Source organism: Equus asinus, chromosome 21 (assembly GCF_041296235.1).
Source record: "Equus asinus isolate D_3611 breed Donkey chromosome 21, EquAss-T2T_v2, whole genome shotgun sequence".
NCBI classification, from domain to species: Eukaryota; Metazoa; Chordata; class Mammalia; order Perissodactyla; family Equidae; genus Equus; species Equus asinus.
The window spans coordinates 69,736,791-69,751,871 of NC_091810.1; the positions used below are offsets into that span (position 1 = coordinate 69,736,791).

Below are 15,081 nucleotides of genomic sequence, written 5' to 3' on the forward strand. Positions count from 1 at the left end.
AGGAGAACAAGAAATACATCTCTGTTCAAATTTGCAGGCTGGTGGCTGGAGGCCAGCACATAAAGATATGGCAGTGACCAAGTATGCCAAGGAAATTCCCTTTTAATTCTTGGCAAAGGAGTGTCACCAAGAATAAGATTTTGGAAATATACTGGTTCAAAGAATACATCTTTCTTTGGTACAATAGGAATTGAATAAACAAGACATCCAGAGAAAAAACCATACGGGAAAGGAGAGCTGCTTCAGGAATTGGTCTTGTATCAAATCTAAACAGTTGGGCCCCAGGAGATGCTCATCAACCATCGCCCCCAAACTTCCACTTCCATCACTTGTATTTCATGGATATTAGCGTGTGTGCATAGCTGTGTGTGTGGGGGGGCTCACGTGCACACCTCCTACTGTTATCTTGATCAATCCCTGGGGATCATATGATGCCCAAAGGCTGGTGTAGGCACTCTCACCTGAAAGAGTATACAGATCCCTTTGAAAGAAAAACAAAAGAAAATTATGGCTCTCCCTCCAATCTTCACAGATTCATTTTATTATTACCTAAATATATACAAACATGAAATTGTAAACTCCTTATGCCTGAAGTGCTCTATAGCCATAAAACCAAAAGAAATTTACAAAGAAAAACAAACACATAAGATTATAAAAGAAATTAACCACGTATCTTCAAAAAGATGGATAATATTCATTTATTGAAACTATGTCACTGTTCTCCATGTGAATGTGGCTGAACAGGAATGGCACAGTTTCTATGGTGTTGTCACATCACCACTGCTTTATGCTCTGTGGAAATTAATTTCTTCCACTCCCGTTCTCTATTTGAACCACTCCAAAACCTTTAATGTTACTGAGCCTTCATTGGCACAGACACATTATATTATCTCCACATTTAGCCTGCCTCTGTTCCTCCCTGAATAATGTTCTACAATTAAAGTAAAACTAGTTGGCACTAATGTGATAGTAAAGACCATCACAATATGGTCACCCAGATGATCAAGAATATACTCAAAGTCATTCTACTTAGATTACCACTGCAATAAAAATAAACAGAATACAGAACAACTCACCCAAAGAAACTCGCCAACCCTCAAGAATATACCCAGAGCCCCAGATTTGATGACAAGCAACTTAGCACACAAGTATCTAAAAGATAGAGTCCATACCTTAAAAGACCAAGTGACAGACACAGGTTCAGATATTCCTAGTTTCTAATTCCATCTCTATCATTTTTATTTGTGTGACTTTTAGGCAAGCTGTTTCATCTCCCTTAGCCTTAGTTTCCTTGTCTGCAAAACCACAAGAAAAACCACAGTCTAGGGACACATTAGTAGGGATTAAATGAGAATACTAGTCAAATATTTACTACAAAGTAAGTCCTCAATAAATGTTAGCTAGTTCTGATTTCAGCAACATTCATTCAACACATAGTTATTACATGTCAAACACTGGACTTTGGGCTGAGGACTCAGAAAGAAAAGGCAGCATTTACATCCTTAAGGGGATCAAAGTCTGCAAAGAACATATGAGAAGACAGGACAGTGGGATACAAGTACCATGCTAGAGGAGATGCTCCAAATATGCTTATTGATGGGGGACTGTTGCCAAACAGCTGTTTTTTTGGCCACTTTTAAACTACAATATAATACAATACAATAAACAAGTCTGTGAGTGAGAGAAATAAGGACATAAGTTAGTCAACCATGGGCTCTGAACCAGGCAGTTATTGACATGTGCAAGACTTCATGATTTCCAGGCAAAGGAGATAAGCCGGAGTTCCATCTTATCACAATTAGGGTCTCAAAGCTCCCCTCACCACTTCAATCAGTATATACCATTGCACTATCTTCCTTAATTGTTATATACAGAGAGAAAGGGTTAGATAGTCACAATATTGTTATTCACTTCTGCTTTGAATCAGAACCATTCTTCTTCTCCCTTCTCATTTCATTTTCAAAATTAAATTTCAGGAATGCTTGATATTGAAATGAAATGTCCTTTTAGAAGTCTTCATCTGCATGCCATAATGACCATGGCAATTGACCCCAATGAACGCTAAGTTTTCAAACTCACTGCAGGACTGCAGATCCTAGCCTTTGAAATTCTGTCATTCCATTCTGCTTATTCAGAAAATGGATCCATCTGTAGGTGCAAAATGCAATTTTCAGGAAAATGGCACCTTAAAATATTCTGACACAATGTTCCATCAGCAGTCCTTATAGTTAGACAAATAAAGACAATGAAGAGGCATGCAGACCTGTTAACATCTGCTCAAAACCTGCACCCGCATTTCCTTGCCTCTGCTAGCACTAACTCAAGCTAGAATTCATTTAGATAATTCCTTAAGCTCAGAATGCTTAGCATGTCACATTTCTACCAAGTCTCATTTATATAATTAGTGCTAACATATGGCCCACAATCAACATTGGAGATTTGGAATCATTTTTAGCATGCCGTTAGACCTAAAGGGGTATGGATTCAATATGGAGGGAAGAGAATTAGGCATGTAAATTCCATTTGTGATAACAAGAGCGTAGCAATGGAAATTTACCCCCAAAAGGTTTGGCTGCTAATCACATAGCAAGCAGAAAGAATTACATTCTTAATAACCTTCACCAAGTGCAATAAAAGGAAATAGAAGTTTGTTTTATGTGATGCTTTTGGTTACTATCTCTCCTCCTAAACTCAGAAGTATTTTACAAACTGGTGCTAACCACTAAGATTACCCCAACAGAATTTTCTCTGCGTGGTCTGATTTAGGTATCCAAGTCAAGAAACCCTCTTGATATCATTCACTAAGCATTTATAGTCAACACTGTAAAATCTACAGTGACTACTTTTTCCCTGGATTGCAGTAGAAGACTCCTACTCATCTTTCATTGAATCCTTGTTCCATATGTTGGCCTTTCCAGAACTTGGTTGCCAGAATCTATGGTTGTTCCCCTAAACTTTTTACAATTGGAAAACTTTGAGATACATGGAGGATAAAAGAAATAAAAAGGCCAATTGATGGAGCCAGGTCCTAGAGGTTTCATAAATCAAAAATCAAATCCACAGTTGATGGATAAAGAATTCCCCTGAACCAACATACCACATTTTTTTTTTCTCATAAATCAATACCACTAATGCTCTTGGTGATAATACTCACTGTGTACTTACTATGCCCTAAGCAATGTAATGCACATTAAACAAATAATACCACTTGAACCTCACAAACCCCTAAAATTGAAATTATCTTGATTTCACAAATGAATAAACTGAGGTCACACCATCTGACCTAGGTCCCTTAGGTGGTAAGGGCAGAGAACTCCAAAGTCTATGCTTTTAATTACTACGCTATTCTGCTCCCAAGTTAATTCCGTGTGTATCTTTGACTTCTCTATCTTTCGGCCTCCGTGGTTAATTAGCCATCAAGCCTTCTTGACTCTTAACATCCAAATTACTCAAATCTGTTGGTTCATCCCAACCTACTACATTAGATTAGGGCCTCGTTATCTCAAATATGAATTAGAGTAAATAAACCCTGAGGTCCATTTCAAATTTAAGGCTTGATACACCAATATTTATTACTTTCTGGATGGTATCTTCCCAGTCCCAGCAATTATGAACATAGCCACAGAAGTGTTCGGCTTATGATTTCTCAGCACCTAGTGCAATGGTGGCACCTAGGAGGTGTCAGAAAGGATAAACGTCTAGATGAACTGGGAGTCATGAAAACTGGGTTCAATCTCAATCTTGTTTTTACCACAAAATAGCTGTGTGATCTTGAACTTTGCTCTTCTAAACTTAAATAAAAACATCTATAAAACAAGGGACTAGGACCCAAAAATCTAAGAAAGCTTCCACATCAATATGGCCAAATCATTCCTGAGCTGTGGAACCTTTGTCTTTCCTTTGGGAAAACAACCTAAATTCTTCAGCGTGGGATCCTGATTGGCCACCCTTTTCTCCCCTGGGAAAGTTTGATGAGACACAAAGAGAACCACAAATCCAAAACCCGGAATTAGTCCTAAGGTTGGGGCCTCCCGATCATGTAACTTGGCCAGCTACTTTATGTAAATATCAGTCTCCTCAGCTTTAAAAGAAGGAGCTGGAATCTAGATTCAGGATTCTCAAATGCTGGTCCAGGAATGAAGTGATCAACAGTCCACAGGAAATGAGGCAAAGATAGGGACAACGTAGTGAAATTTTCATAAAGCTATATTTATTCACTTTAAATACTTTCTTTTATTCTATGAATGTTTATTGCCTATTTTGCATTAAAATATCCTTTTCAAAAAAGAATCTTTTTGGAAAATATCTTTTGATATAATAAAAAATTGGCTGGGGCTGGGCCGGTGGCGCAGCAATTGGATGCACACGTTCCGCTTCAGATCCCGGGTGCGGACATGGCACCGCTTGGCAAGCCACGCTGTGGTAGGCGTCCCACATATAAAGTCGGGGAAGATAGGCACTGATGTGAGCTCAGGGCCAGTCTTCCTCAGCAAAAAGAGGAGGATTGGCAGATGTTAGCTCAGGGCTAATCTTCCTCAAAAAAAAAAAATTGGCAATCCGTTGTTAGCCCAATATCTCCAAAAATGCTCAGGAAGGCTGCATTTCTCCTAATAATCACTTACTTTAGCTTTCTGTTTCTGATGACTTCCCAATCCACCCTATGTCCTTCACCTATGAATGTTCTTTTCTCTCTGCAGGCTCTACTGTTCAGGAGTGGAACCCCCTTTAACTCATCCTCATTCTAAAATATTGGAAGGAATTTCCTTTTTCTATAAGCTGTTAGTAACGGAAAGAGGATTCCATTACAGCATGAGATAATAAACTACTTAAAATTTAATGCTGCCTGGACTTGCTCTTAAAAGTACCTTGGGCAACTCCATCTCATATAATTCCTCCCTGACCTTCTTCTCTCCCTGGGTCCTAATTCTCATTTTCTCCTTAAATTCCTATATTTCCCACCAAGAACATACCAGATGAGGAAACTTAACGTTCAAGGAAGTTAGCTGACTTCTCAAGTTGACAGAGTCAGTAAGGAATAGAATCAGACCCCAAACCCAGAGCCCTGTAACTCCAGAGTCCGTGTTTTCCCACGTCTCATTCCCCACGTCATTGCTGTCAAGTGGCAGAATGAACTCCTATGGTTCATGCCTTTCCCCCAGTATGTGATAAGTTAGATTGGTTGGTTAGGGTGGGAACACTCATGGACATGAACTCGATTTGGTCCAGCTAAAGGAGGGTGCCCGGGGGGTGTTGCCATAGAGATGTAGGACAAGCAAAAAACATACAAAAGGAATTGGATCGAGAGAAAATCTGAATTGTTGCTTAGCCAGGTAGTTCACCTGAATGATCATGTTGAATAGTAAAATGGTATAAAGTCCTTCCTATCTGCTTATCCTACAGTAAAAAGAGGGAGGAAATGGAATTAATTTAGATCTTTAAAGAAAACATACAGCTCTTCCTTTTCCACATTGAACCTCCTCTCTAAACTGTCAACATCACAAACCTGTATCTTAGTCCTGAGACTTTTTTGAGCCAATGAAGAAATTCCCACCCACTGAGCTGCTCCTATTATTTCCATGGCTGAATAGAAAGGACTATTTGGTATGAAATTGTCAAATGAAACTCCTTTTGTACTATGAAAAGATGAAACGATGCCCTACACCTTTGATTGCAGATACAGACCACTGCCACTATTTAAAGGAGATGTCATGATTATATCCAACAATGACTTTTTTTTCTACTGAAGTCAATAGTGAAGGGTTTCAGAGCTCACTTTCACTCTACACAACCATCCCCAGGGCTTATTTACATAAAAACATCAAAGTGTACTTAAACGAGTGAGAAAATTGTTTTGATGAGAATCAAAACATTTATCTAAATGAGTGGCATTTGCTTATAAGGAAAAGTATGGCACAAACTTATTTGTGTGTATTGACTGTATTGTGTAACTTATTCCTCAGTTTCTGTGTGCCTGTGTATCAATATCATTCTCAAGATACATGTGTTCATGTATGATTACATAAAGGCATTTTTGTAGCACGTATTTTAATGTGCTAACAAATTAACTTCCAGCATTAGAAGGATGGGAGCTCAAAGGAGGTAACCTTGTTAGTTTTGCAAACAATAGGCTCATCAGCTGTGAGGCTTTTCATAGCAGAATTTAAATTTTAAAAATCACTATCGGAACAGTTAATCTGAAACCAAAAAGTGATGCAGATGGGCTTGAAAAATGGAAATAGCATTGATCAAAATTTGACCTGATAAATCTGTCTTTGATTAGAATATCTAGGAAGAATTTGCCTTTTCTCTGATTCAATAAATATTTTCTATGGCAAAAGAAAGAAGAGCCTGGCTTTATTGTAACATAAAGGTGAGTCAGCACCTGGAGTTAAAAGGACCGCTTTAGGCAGTTTGCATTTGTCCCCTTTCTAAAACTATGTAACAGTGCGACAGTTCCTCAAACAGTTAAACATAGAATTAACATATGATCCAGCAATTCCATTTCTAGGTATATACCCCAAAGATTTGAAACCAAATATGTCCATCAACAGATAAATGGATGAACAAAATGTGATATATACATACAATGGAATATTATTCATCCTCAAAAAGAAATAAAATTTTGATACATGCCCTGAAAACATTATGCTAAGCAAAATAAGCCAGGCACAAAAGGAAAAATATTGTATGATTCCACTTGTATGAGGTACCTAGAACAAGCAAATTCATAGAGATAGAAAGTAGAATGGAGGCTACCAGGGGCTGGGGAAGGGAAGAATGGGGAATAATTATTTAATTGGTACAGAATTTATTTGGGATGATAGAAAAGTTCTGGGAATTGATAGTGGTGATGGTTGCACAACATTGTGAATGTACTTAATGCTACTCAACTGTACATCTAAAAATGGTTAAAATGGTAAATTTTATGTTATATATATTTTACTACAAGGAGTATATATAATAATCTTTCTGGGTTCAGAGTTATTGAAACTAAGCATCACAAGGTAGTGAGTCTGTCTGTAAATTATTACTTTTTTTTTTTTTTGAATTGGAGTGAAACAGTATCTACTGGGTTAAAAATAAAAAATAAATCTATGGTAGAACAAAGGGGTCAGTTCCCTAAAACGGGAGCATGAGACACTGAAGTTCTAGGGGTCTAAAGAAAAATATAGCGTTCTCTAACAAATCTCATGGGGCAATGAAAACTCTAAGTGGAAATTTTTAAAAGACGGGGGAGGGTGGATTGTAGATATGAAACTGCCAATATCTGATTGTTTTTGAATTATAAAGTGTCGATTTGATACAGTTCCACTTAACACCTGGAAGCCTTCCTTGCCACTCTCCCTACCCTCATCTTAATATTGGCCCACCCAAGGTTAATGTGATCACCTCTCAAGTTCCCTTTCTCTCCCTTCAAAACATCACCACTAACCGGCAAGTCATTAACTGTGTGTGTGTACAGTGTGAGGAGGAGAGAGGATGCAAACTGCAGTCCACACAGGGGCCGGGCAGTTTGTGACAGTTTAGGCAGATCATAAGTAAATGTGGCCACTCTTGTCATCTCCCATCTGCTCAGGCTTAGTTTAGAGAACACAGATGAGTGTTGCCAAGCTTCCGATTTTTCAAAAGAAGCCAGAAATCTGGATTGGGATTGAAGTCTCTTAATTTTTAAAACATTGGATCAATTTTTTAAAATATCTATTAATGCCAAATAAAACACCCGTAGTCCCAACTCCCTTCACTTGGCTGCCAGTGTATATCCTCTGCTGTATACTGATGACCCAACTGCAGTGAGCAATAGTCTTAATAAATGGGTTGATGCAGCCCCCTGGGACAGTTCCAGATTTTCCTTTCTACATCACATCACAAAGGAATGAGAGTCTTCCTCATCCTCTACATTAATCCCTCCTTCCTTTCTCCCTTCTCTCCCTTCCTTCCTTCCTCTTTAGTTGGTTCAATGATTTACCTTGGGATCCATCTTGGAATGGAAACAAGTTCCATATCATCTGGAGCATATGTCCATTGGGTGGGGAGGTGCTGCTAGGGGAGAGTAGTAAGGAGGAAAATAGGATAAAGTGGGACAGAGTCTCAACTTACCCTCAGAGTCAGACCAAGTTGTGGCACCTGGGTAGGCTCTTTGGACAAGAGAGCTGCCTGTGTTGATAGCCTCTCTCCACCTGACTGCACCGCACATAGAAGTGGATTCTCAAACATATAGTGAATCAAACTGAGTGGTGACTAGTTGTTTCTGGCCGAGAACAGAGAATTGTAGTGGGGAAGATAAAAGGGCAAAAATAAAGAAAGGAAGGAAGAATTTAATTTTTGTTTCCATATGATTTATCTGTTTTCCCAGTTATTAAAAACCGGGGCATGCCTCCAATGGGACAATTACTTTTTGAAGCGATATCCTTAAATTATACAAAAAGATGAATCTTACATTCTTTCACAGACAATAGTCCAGAAAGATTCATTTTTACTTCTCCTGACAGCTTCAACAGTCATGGAAGACGAGCACTGAAGACTTATCTAGGCTCCTCACAGACATTTAACCCAGGGATGGCCTTTTCCCTTGGAATTTTGGCAAAGCACACCCTACACACTCCACAGCATTTAATTAACCGGAGACCATTCTCAAGTACACTTAATTATAGGTCAGTATTCTGACTATATAAATCATGGAAAAGGAAAGGAAATGACACAAAAGCCCTAGACTAATATAATTTATAGCTATCTGAACTAACACAAGAAAAGAAGGGTACTGTGCTATAATTAAAGACTATGTTAGTGCCAAAAATCATAATTTTCTGCTTGGCTTTAAAAGCAAATGTCATGCTAATGACAGTTAACTTTTGATTACGCAGAGATGATTATATATAGTTTGTGGATTATCTATGCCCTCATTTTCTTTCCTTCTTCCTCATGTTGCTTTATTGCTAATTAATCCCTCTATCAGAATTCTGATTAAGGAAAGAAAGAGAAGTAGAAAATCAAATTAGTCATTTGGGCTGATTGTTAGCTGCCTCGGTTAAGACTCTTAGTTAAGTTGATGTGAAAACCGCCTTTCTGGATTTCAATTCTCTATGTTACTCCCTGACTTTTTCTTTTGAGGTCACATTGGTTATAACCTTACATAAATTGCAAGGGTACATCATTATATTTCAGCTTCTGTATAGACTGCGTTGCACTCACCACCGAAAGTCCAGTTTCCATCCATCACCGTACACGTGTCCCCTTTCCCCCTTTTGTCCTCCCCTCCCTCTTCCCCATTCTGTGACTTTTTAACTAAGATTATCTGGAGTTGAGTATCCTAAGAAGGTATAAAATTAGGTTACAGATTACAGTCTTGGAATATTTTTATTTTATTGTATGACCTGAGGTCCTAACACATGAAATGCAGAAAATTTCTTTATTCAGTATGTTAATTTGTAAAACAAATAGAATCTCAGGGATAATTCCGTAAAACAAATAGAATCCCCTGTCACCATCACACATCTCAAAATTATGATGCTATCTATGAACATTTGCCCCTATGTCATATTCCATACAAACATGGATACGTTGAAACCATTGACAATATGAAAACAAATTTAGAGAAGTGTCTCTAGAACATAATTTTGAGACCCAAAGAGAACTTCTTTTAAAGGTACATTTTGGCTCCTCAGCAGCTACGCTGTTTCCAAACAGATAAGTTCTAGAAGACATCCAGATCCTCTCAAATTACTTTTTAAATTTGTACATTCTCCAAAAATATCATGAAACAAAATTCACCTACTTCATTCCAATTCATCAGTGGTGAAATTGAGGAAAGATTAAAAATGAGTAGAAACAATGAACAATCAGACAGAGCTGCCAACAGGCCTGCAGTAAAAATAAGCCTGCAGGCTCCCATGTTGTCGCAATTCAGTTACGATTATGCCATCTTCGAGTCATCATGTAAGAAAGTGCAAACAAACACCCAATTTTTTAATCTAAAACGATTCCCTTATCCTGCCAGGCCTGCTTCCTAACACTCCACCGATTTCCCCTCAAACATCATCTCGTCCTACCACACGGCAGCTTCTTCCACGTCCCGAGGATCGTGAAAAGCCAGCGCAAAACTAGGTTTCCAATATCTGCCTAAAGAATTAGAGGTGTGAATGTTTCACAACATTAATAACAGAGTTTTAAAATTAAATTCACTTCTGTGAGATCAGAACAGGCTACAACACAAGCAAGGGTTGAAGCGATAAAAAAGTCTGAGAGAGAAAGTATCACTTTCAACAGGATAGGTTACCAGGCTGTCATATACTGCCCTGGTTTTTGCTTTTTGTTTTCTAAAGGCATGACAATTTTTGTTTGTTTTCTTTGGAGGTCGTATACCTATTGCTTAGCAGAGAGAGAAAGGAATTAAGTACTACTTTCTTTTTTTAACTATTGGAGCTCAGAGGGATATATACGAACAGAATGACATAATGCCTTTGTTCCATACCTAAACGTAACAAAGCAATCTGACTTCTGTTTAAAACCTGCAAGAGAATGTGAAAGTGCCTTATGGATTAAATTAGCCAGCTACAGCCCATTACTGAGCTTTATGAAGAAAATGACAAAACATTAATAAACAGCCGCCTTTCAAAAATACCCACCTCTGGAAAACATAAGTTAATGCAATCACAGTCCAAAAGGAATGTAAACCAATATTATAATACCACATGATATGGTTCGTTAAACACTTCAAGTCTTTAGGGTGCTTTTCGGAATTGCAAAATATTTCTGTCATCTCCCCACTGTAATTTGGTACTCCAAAATACCATTAACTTTTAAATGTACCAATTTACTTTTTGCTGCTTGATAAATCCTATTTGTCATTCATAGGCTCTAAATTCATTTTATGCTTTATGATAGCTCACTCAAAAACTTTTTCCAGTGCAGCAAATTCCTCAATAAAAAACTTGGAAGTGAAATGGTATTTGGTCCTAACAATATAGGAATACAGTCAAGCATTTTCTTCTTTGACATTAAAATTGATATAATTATTTATGACAGGAAAAATTATTCATATTTTGATTATGAAAGCAACCAAAACACTTACTAAAATTAAGTATAACTGTAGCATAAGAGGTGTGAAATTACTAGTTTCATGCATTAGACTACCAAAGGACAGAACTTTCTATCAACGGAGACTTCAGGCTTACTTATATATAATTTATAGACCAAGACTAAACCCAACTTAATAAAAGTAAGAAACTCCTAGTGTATTGTATGATCCCTCTGCAGATGTGTAAGTAAGAAAGACAAGAGCAATTTAAGTCTTCAAAGACTCCATTCAAACAATACATTAAAAAGAGCTATGCTTACCAGAAGGATCTGCTAGAATACGTCTGGATTACACTGATTCGGACTGAGACGTGCCGGTAACTTTTCCACTCATCAGCCAGAACGGGATGCAAGCAGTTATCAGACTAACAAGCATTATTCACTCCAGAGAAGAGCCACAATGGAGTGGCTTTGCTTTTTCCCTCCTCTGGCTAGCTAGGACCAAGGACACAGCTGAATTTCACAAGTCACGATGAACACAAAAACTCAGACAATACCTTTTGGCATTGTAACAATTGAAATGGCTCCATTATTTATCATTATGCTCTTCAAAGGAAACTTCATTGAGAAGCTGGGAAGTCTGCTTAACAAAACAAAACAAAAACGTCGTTCTTTAAAGGTTCCAAAGATACTAAGAAAGGTTTCTATTCTCTTATTAGAATGTATGCTGTTTACTACCTTATTGGAAAATACAAAGAAATATAAATGCATATATATTTTTGTGTACTTGAGGTTATAATGCTAATATTTTTTGTTCTTTTAATATTTTGTCTGATGCTTTCTTATTACATCTTATACACTACAACATAAAGATAAAGGGATTGTGGATAAAAGTGATCATAAAAACCCCTATTTATTGATATTTAGTTTTACTTCTCAAGTAAATTGTTTTATAAATTGTTAAACTGGCCATTTTATGAAGAATAAGGTTTCTGGCCTTCAGGAGTGTTTGTTCCTCTGAGCGTTCTAATCATTTCTGCTCTTGACGAGCTCAGCTGTGGTGTCTAGGCCCAGTTCACAGTAACCACCAGGCCATACTGCCTCTCCTGTCTGGAGGAAACCATGCTCTGAACAGGTAAAACTACTCAAGGACAAGACTGAAAGGTGAGAGTCACTAAAGACCCTAACAAAACTAACAAGTTTGAAAACTCAATTTTCCTTGAACTAGCTTCTTAAAAAAAAATTCCATATCAGTATTCAAAAATGACATTTACGGAAATTTTTTAAAGAGGCTTAGAAAAACAATGTAAAATATTCTTTCCTAATAGACTTATGTTTCAAACATTATTTTCATAAAGATCTGTAAAGAAAATTTAAAGTGAGATACTAATGTTATTAGTCTTTTTTCTCAACGCAAAAGTTAACTGAAAAGATGTAGAGAATTATTTGAAAGAATGTTTTGCAGGATTTGTACATTTTACCACTGCTTTTTAAAAAACTAGATTCATATATGGGGAAATAACCTTAAATTGTTTTTTCTGTTCAATTATGCCTCTCCCCTCTTTCTAGAAAATTATTCTTCCCTTATTTATGACATTATAGCCACAGACTGAAATGTCACAAATCTGAATCATATTTTATTTAATTTTTCTGGAAGAAGACTGATTTCTTCTGCTACTTAAATGAATCCACTACTTCCCACGCTTAAGGATATTTTATTGGTAAACAAACTGTATAGGTTTCCTCTCTTTCCTAATGGTTAATTACTCTCTGAGCAGGGAGAAAAAATAAAAATGGAAGAGAGATTAGCACCTCCACGAATTCTGCCAGTCAATGGTAGTTTTCTCAACTGAAGTAGCAATTAATTATGATTTAATCCTACTGGATGTTTCTTGCTTAATTAATAAATATTTTCCTGGCCACATATCAAAACCTCTATTAATGAACAGTCTCTCTCAATAATTTGAATACTATTTTTCTCCACATCATTTTTTTAAGTTACTAAAAATATCAAATTAGATAAATCTGATAAACTTAGTCCATGATAAACATACAGAAGATTTGAAGTCACTGAAAAATTACAACAGAAATATTCAACATATGGATACATCTGTATGCATAAATGTGTGCATATATATGCACTTAGAGCACATTAAAAATACATGTTTAATAAGCTCTTTAGAGTTGCTATTGAATATGAATTGTCAATTAAAATGATAAAAGAAAACATATATATTAGCAACATCAACAATTCTAACAGGTAGAAGTCACTACACAAATGAGAACTACTGCAACTATCCGTGCCAGATCTTTCCATGCCCCTCATTCCGGTGCTGGGGCTTTGAGAGGCCCGGTTCAGTTTCAGAATTGTGTTTGAGACGCTGCTGGGAATCACTGCCTTCCTTCCCTTTTTCTCTGCTTGTCATGTTGATCAAGGAATTGACTTCAATCATCCTGGGTGAAAGGGCCAAACTCTGAGGCCCATCCCTTCTTTCTCATCAGAGCACATGGTGCAAAAAATAGGTAAAAAGATCAAAAAGCTTTTCTTTCAAGCAGGTTCCAACACTGGGAATTTGTGTATTGTGAAAAATCAAAGGTATCCAAAGATATAGCTTGGCATTCAGTTGCAATCACTTCAATTTTTCTACCAAATAAAGTTTTGTGGACAGAGATATGAATTTAGAAACTTAAATCTAGAAATAGAATGAATGGTCAATACTTTCCAGACAACTAATAGAAAGAGCCAGACTGGATACTCTCTGACCTTGTGAAAGCAAATAAGTGCCAGACTTATTCTGTAAAACCTTACTGAGTCCCTACTACTTACCAGCAGGAATGCCCTGTACTGTTGTGCCAGTCTGCACTGCCCAAACCCAGGAGTCACCATTCACTTCGTAGACTACGGGAATGCCATAGACAGATGTGTGGGAAGGTGTGTGTAAAGACACCTACAAAGACACATGTGAAGCCCTACAGGAGCTATTCGGTGCACACTTTAATGACTGTAACCATCATGGTGTTGTACCAAACATGGTGCTAGACTCTGAGTCATATACACAAATTAAACAACTCCCTACAAACTTCACAGAACAGATGACATTCAATCTGGCCTGGACAGATCTGTAGAACTGGGGTTGGGCAAAGGGAAGTCAATATCATTGAAATATAAAAACAAATAACCTGTTCAGGTCACTGGGATATTTTATGCTTCATGTGCTCTAGCCATAGGGGAAGTGCAGAGAAATAAAGTGGAAAATAAGATAAGTCTTAAATGACATGCTAAGTATAAGCCCTTTGTTATATAGGAGGGCAGGCAGGAGAGAGAAATAATTGGATACATGCTTAAAAATATAAGTATGGAGTATAGAATATGAATCAGTGGCTCTCCCCAAATTATATTCAATCCACTGAGGCATAGTTGAGTAGTTAAAAGCATGGACTGTGAAGCCAGACTGCCTGGGTTTGAATGCCAGCATCTCCACTGCTTACAAGTTGTGTGATCTTGAGCAAATTACTCAACTCTCTGATATTTAAGTTCCCTCACCTTTATGGGGATGCATATCTCATAGTTTGCTATAAGGGTTAAGTAGTTAATATTTGAAAAGCATTTAGAACAGTGTCTGGGACATGGTAGTATGTAAGTGTTTGATAGATAAACAAGTACTAACTGAACTCCTATCATGTACCAGGCACTGGGGATGTAAGGTTAAGAAGACAGACAACCACCTGCTCTGACAGAATTTATAGCAAAGCAGCATTCAATGCCCTATCAAATGGCTTTCATTGGTTTTCTTTAATGGTTGTGAATTAAAATTACTTGGGTTTAGGGAATTTTGTTGAGATTAAGACTGTAAGTACGACCATATTTTGCAATTCCAGCGGGACTCATAGATACAAAGTTAATGGTGGTAAAGCTTCTGCCCCAGATGCATTCCACCTCTTCTCCACTCCCCCTTCATTCAGAATCATAAAAGGCTAGGACCCCAAGCACACAGCCCTCAAAGGAGAGCTCTCTGCACTCCACCTAGATTCAGACAGCTGTTGTGTTATAATTTTACTTTATACTTC

At 37.4% G+C, this 15,081-nt stretch overlaps 1 protein-coding gene across 3 annotated transcripts in view; it reads right to left on the minus strand.

The window, feature by feature from the left end:
* RARB (retinoic acid receptor beta) overlaps window positions 1-15,081 on the minus strand; it is a 694,304-nt gene that overhangs the window by 585,291 nt on the left and 93,932 nt on the right. Inside the window, exon 1 of one of the 3 annotated variants that reach the window (XM_070492837.1) lies at window positions 11,335-11,553. The exons of the other annotated variants lie outside the window; for them this stretch is intronic. The gene's annotated coding sequence lies outside the window, so the exon portion shown is untranslated. Of the gene's footprint in view, window positions 1-11,334; window positions 11,554-15,081 lie in introns of those variants that run through there. 3 annotated transcript variants of the gene reach the window in all.